At 40.8% G+C, this 6,070-nt stretch overlaps 1 long non-coding RNA gene across 1 annotated transcript in view; it reads right to left on the bottom strand.

Annotated features, from left to right (window-relative positions):
- Positions 1 to 200: 200 nt before the first annotated feature.
- The window catches only part of LOC129049522 (uncharacterized), a 51,598-nt gene continuing 45,728 nt past the window's right edge, over positions 201 to 6,070 (bottom strand). The window contains exons 2-3 of the long non-coding RNA XR_008512663.1: positions 3,454 to 3,585; positions 201 to 594 (exon numbers count right to left, since the gene is read on the bottom strand). This is a non-coding gene — a long non-coding RNA (uncharacterized LOC129049522). The remainder of the gene's footprint in view (positions 595 to 3,453; positions 3,586 to 6,070) is intronic.

Raw genomic sequence — 6,070 nt, 5'->3', positions numbered from 1 at the left:
GTGAAAACCACCCAAAGACTCTTTCAGGTTCTGAACACATTAAATGAGGTTCCGAGGGAGACTCAGAACAATATCCCTGGAATACACTTTGAAAATATATAGCAAGTGCTTCAAAAATGTGTATGTACATAACAATTCTACTCTAAGAAATTTGTCTTAAAAAAAGTACAGACAAGAAAGCAAATGTATATACAAGGATACTCATTAGGGTATTCTTTTAATTGTGAAAAGCTGCAAGCAGCCTAAATGTCTGTGTTAGGACTCTGTTTCTCCAGTGTAGGAGTATTTAGATGCTCAGCCTCTCCACACTGATTGTTTACATGTCTCTCTCTTCATGCCCAGCTTGGATCCTTCTCTAGGGCCTGTTATAGGTAGAACTGGCCTCTGCCCTGCCTAGAGAGCCCCTGACCCAGCTCTTCACAGGTTCCCAGTGGTCGTCTCAGGGCTGCCTTCTGGAGGGGATCCTGTTGGCCACTCTCTCCTTTGGATGAAATTTCTTTAGCACCCTCTCATAATCTCTCGCTCCCTCCTTGCTGCCACATTCTTCTGCCTTCATCCTCTTCCTTTGCAGGTAGAAAGATCTGTAGGCAAGAGCTAAGGGGAGGAGAGAAGGAGGAGGAGGAGAAGGAGGAGGAGGACCAATGCTATTTCTTTCCTCTCTTCTTCCCTCTCAAGTTCGGGCAAAGTAAAAGCATAATAAGCATCTTTCAACCATGTGAATAGATGCTGCGGCAACTGTCACAGAAAAACATCAATGTGTGTTAGTACTCAAGGGGGTAAAACTGTAAGAAAGCCTGTCCACCACTGTTTGGAGACGTGGAAGGGAAAATGACAACTTGACAAGAGCCACTAGGCTCCCATTGGGTTATAGGAGGATTATAATATGAAAAACACCATTTGCCTTTCATTGTTGACATATCAAGTGCTGGGGAGTAGGCTCACCCAGAAAGTGTTTGCTGTTTTATCATATTCTTTCCCATTTCCCTAGGAAAAATTTACAGAATCATCTGCCTCTTTATTCCCACATTTTCCCCCTCCCACCGCCCTCCTTGTTGCCAGAAGCAGCTGCTGTTGCCTTGGCAACGTTGCAGAATAAACTTGTTGCTCGTGGACCATCTGTACCCAACCGGGCTGTGTGGAGGCTGTTTGCCTCCTTTGCTTGTTATCTACCAAAAATTAGACTTCATAGTTCAGCTGCTGACCATCCTGAACAGTTCTATGAGGGCTAACTGAACTTCTCAGTCCCATCTCAGAGCCGGAAGGTGAGCCCTGATTCATTCCCTCGGATTCAGGTCTTTCCCACAAGACGCCTGGTAAAATACATGCCTGTTACCAGGGAGACGGGACCCATCAACACATTACAATCCAATTGGATTAGTCAATTTTCTTGTAGAAAATAGAATCTCAATGGATGAAAGCATAGGGCCATCGTGTGAAAAAAAGTGTTTTAAAACTGTATGATTTTTACTGATTTTTAAAACTGAGTTATCTATTTCTCCTTATTCCAAAAGGGATATAATACAGTGATTATAAAAATAATATTTGTTCTTAAAACAGATTTTAAAAATAATTTTTTAAAAATTGCCAACAATCCTGCTACCTGAAGACAATGACTGTTACTATTTTTGTATTTTTTTCTTTCATACTGTACAGCATACTTCTTTTTATAAAGACCATTTTATATCCAAATTTTCCTAACTTAATATGTGTTGGACTTTTTTGCACATTATAAAGATCCTGTGAACATGATTTCTTTCTCTTTCTCTCCCCTACCCATCTCTCTCTCTTTGCAATGTGTTCCTTATTTGTTAAAGAAGTGGGTCAGTTTTCCTGTAGGATTCCCTACGATCTGGATTTTGCTAGCTGGATTTTCATGCTGTCATTGCTAATGTTCCCCTGTCCCCTACACTTGCTAAAAATGGTAGCTAAATCCAGATGTTTGATCAGATTCACGTTTGACACTTTGGCAAGCATACTTCATAAGTGGGATGATAAGCTTCCTGGGAGAGACATGGTACCTGGTTGTCTGTCTCTGTGTGGTCAGCAGCCATTGAGGGTCACTGCCCAGAACCATTATTTCATTAGGAATCTCAAAAAGGTAATATTCTCATCTGACCATTATTTCTTCATTTATTAACTGGAATACTTCTGCAAGAAAAAACTTCTCACTGACAATTTGATTATACTAAGGTGCAGTTCATACAAGAAAGGCAGGATAAATGCTCAATTTATTCCCTTTGTTTGCCAGTTATCAAAACATGAATGAATTAAATGCCAAACATAATCCAAAGCAAGCTAGGTTTTAAGTATCATTATGAATGCAAGGACTTAAACATGTCTGATGTGTTTTAATCCATTGCAGCTGTCATTTTAATGATGCTCCAATTGTCCCATCTTCAGCAAGTAAGAACCTCTTCATGATCACTTCTGAGTCTTTAACAAGACCCTAGTATTTTTTTCCTTGTCTTTTTAAATTGCTTCCTTACTTTCTGTGGTGATGGGATGCTCCAGGCTCATCTAATACATTTTCTGCTCCGGACCTAGAAGTAGCCACTTCTTCAAAGATAACTAGTTTGTTTATTGTTGGGAAAGTTTATGTGGAAACCACAATCCGTGGGGTTTTTTTGTTTTTTTGTTTTTTTGTTTGAGACAGGGTCTCACTCTGTCACCCAGGTATGAGTGCAGTGTGCAATGACACGGTCTCCACTCACTGCAACCTCCACCTCCCAATCTCAAGCAATCCTCCCACCTCAGCCTCCCGAGTACCTGGGACTACAGGCATACGCCACCATGCCTGACTAATTTTCTTTATTTTTGGTAGAGATGGGGTTTCGTCATGCTGCCCAGGCTGGTCTCAAACTCCTGAGCTCAAGGATCCACCCCACCTCAGCCTCCCAGAGTACAGGTATGAGCTGGGATTACAGGTGTGAGCCACCACTCCTGGACCTACAGTACTCATTTTTAAAGGTCTTTTCAGGAGACAGAACTAAGTAACATACCTTCTTCTCCTCCTCCTTCCCCTTTTCCTTCCCCTTTCTCTCCCTCTTTCTTTTCTCCTTCTCCTCCATCTCCTTTACCTCTGCTCCACCTCCTCCACATAAAATACACCACTGCAATCATTGCAATTCAAATTCAGGACTACAATATATGTATTTTTCACTTCATGCATCTTATACCTGTAACTTCTTTCTTTCAAAGACACACCAACATAATTACTCATTTGCTTCATCAACATACACACACATCAAATTACTCCAAAACTTGGTGGCTTGCCACAAAGACAAACACTAATTATATTGCAATTTTCATAGATCCACAAGTCATAAGCAGCATGGCTGCATGACTCTGGAACAAGGTCTCTCATAAGACTGCAGATAAATTATTGGCCAGAGCTGCAGTCATCTGAAAGCTTGACTGGTGCTGGGAGATCTGCTCCCACCAGGGCATACTCACATGGCTGGCAAGTTGATGCTGAGTTGATGCTGGCGTTGACAGAAGACCTCGGCTGCCCTTCGCATGGCCTCTTACACAGCTGCAAAAGGGTCCTTATAGCGTGATGTCTGGCTTCCCCCAGAGTGAGTGATTCTAGGGAGAAAGATGTAAGTGGCAATGCCTTTGATTGTCTAGCTTCAGAAATACACATTTTCGTGTCTATCACATTCTGTTGTTATAAGTGAGTCATTATTTCTGGCTTACTTTCAAAGGGAAGGAATTCATCTCTTCCTGTTGAAAGGGGAATGTTAAAGAATTTGCAGACCTATTTCTTCCTACCCTCTGGCTGTAACTTTCTTACATTTCTCCCACATGCAATATACACACACCACTTCCAAAGATCCCAAAAGTCTTACTCCTTTACAGCATCAGCTCACAGTCCAAGATCTTGTTATCTAAGTCAGATCCAGGAGTGACAGAGACTCCTTAGCTGTGGTTCCTTGAGTTCAGCTACTTGAGTAGTTTCTCACAATCTGAGGACCTGTGATCTAAAGAGAAATGTTGTCTGCCACCTGCTCTCCAACATACACTTAATACAATGGTAGCGCAAACACAGGATAACTGCTATAGACCTACCCCTTTCAAAACAGGAGAAACCAGGAGACACAGGTGGCAGAAGAATCACTTGAACCCAGGAGGCAGAGGCTGCAGGAGTTCCTGACTCATAGCAATTCTGAAATCCATCAGGGCCAATGTTGGAAGTTCCTTGTTTAGAACACAAGACCTGAGAATGAGTTTCCAATAGCTCCCAGCTCCCCTATCTGAGCCCTTGGTTCTACCCATTAGGTCATTCATTCTTTTCCATGAAAGGTAGCCTATGTTCTCTGTTGAATAGTTTTCTGATCTTGATCTTGCTTCTTGCTGGTAGAAGCTTGAGGGTTCAAAGGCCTCTTTCGATTTTATATGGATTCTGCAAGTTTTCAGTCCAAGCTCCTGATATTTCTGCCAATTTACTTCTCTTAAAAACTTCATGGATCTCCTGTGATTATTTTTTTTTGAGGTCTTTATTTTCCTTTAAAATTTTTTTTTTATTTTACTTTAAGTTCTGGGATACATGTGCAGAATGTGCAGGTTTGTTACACAGGTATACATGTGCCATGGTGGTTTGCTGCACCTATCAACCCGTCATCTAGGTTTTAAGCCACACATATATTAGGTATTTGCCCTAATGCTCTCCCTCCCCTTGCCCCCCACCCCTCGACAGGCCCCGGTGTGTGATGTTCCCCTCCCTGTGTCCATGTGTTCTCATTGCTCGACTCCCACTTATGAGTGAGAACACGTGGTGTTTGGTTTTTTGTTCCTGTGTTAGTATGCTGAGAATTATAGTTTCCATGTCCCTGCAAGGCTGCAGATTTCCTGTGATTCTTTTTGTAGCTTACTCAGATTAAACACACCCACAAACCTCTCCAAAATAAACTCTTCTCAACCTTGGGCTTCCACTAAAAGCCTTTTCAAGATCCTTTATGTTTTCGTTAATGTTCCCAACTCCTATCCACTACCCAATTCCAAAGCCACTACTAAATCTTAGGGTTTAGTGATGGAAACACTCTATTCCTGGTGCAAACTCTATATTAGTTGTCTATTGACGCGTGACAAATTACGCTTGGAGAAATGTTGCCCTAAAGCTTAGCGGTTTAAAGCACTAAACATTTATTCTGTCACAGTTTCTGTATGTTAGAAATTTGAGAGCAGCTCAGCTGGGCAGCTCTCACAAAGTTGCACTAAAAGATTTGGCCAGGACTACAGTTATCTAAGGCTTGACCAAGACTTTGGGGTCTGTTTCCAAGGTGTCTCATTACATGGCTGGCAAGTTGGTACTGGCTGTTGGTAGGGAGATATTTGTTCCTTTCCAAATAGGCCTCTCCAGAGGGTTAATGGAATGTCCTCAAGGCACGAGGGCTGGTCCCAGAGCAAGCCATCCAGGAGAACAACAGGGAGACTGCAATTCCTTCTACAATCTAGGTTCAGAAGTCAAACATCATTTTCACACTTTTTATTAGAAGGAAGTCCCTATGTCTGGCCCAGTTTCAAGGGAAGGGGAATTTGGTTTTATCTTTTGAAGGTGAAGATATATTTTTAAACTACCCAAACACTACTACCAACAATAAAATTACTAAAAGTAGTTAAAATGTTCACATTTGTTTTTGTCCTTTGATGGTATCTTACTAAGGACTTCTAGTCAAATTACTATGTCTAAATTCAATTAAAACTTTTCTCTCTATGTGCATAAGCCACCAACTTGAAAAATATAGTTGATATCTTTTGCTTTTGACAAGCATTGTCTAAAGCAATTTTGAAGAATTTCTTGTTTTGTAATTTTATAAAATAATTTCAAGGTTTCAATGTCAAACTATAGAACAAGGTATATTCAGAGAAGTCTGGCTTCATTTCTGCATCCTCTGCCCTCTTCCTTTCCCTCCTGCATATTAACTTTGTTTTCAGTTTTTTATTTATTCTTCTTTTTAAAAAACATAAATAGCTATTCAAATAAACATGTATTCCTCATTTGAAGATAAACATTTGCACATTATGCATGCTATTCTTCATATTTCTTTCTTTATCTACCAGTATAACCTGA

This window comes from Pongo abelii, chromosome 14, assembly GCF_028885655.2.
Source record: "Pongo abelii isolate AG06213 chromosome 14, NHGRI_mPonAbe1-v2.0_pri, whole genome shotgun sequence".
Taxonomy (NCBI): Eukaryota; Metazoa; Chordata; class Mammalia; order Primates; family Hominidae; genus Pongo; species Pongo abelii.
This window is presented reverse-complemented; position numbering and strand designations above follow the sequence as displayed.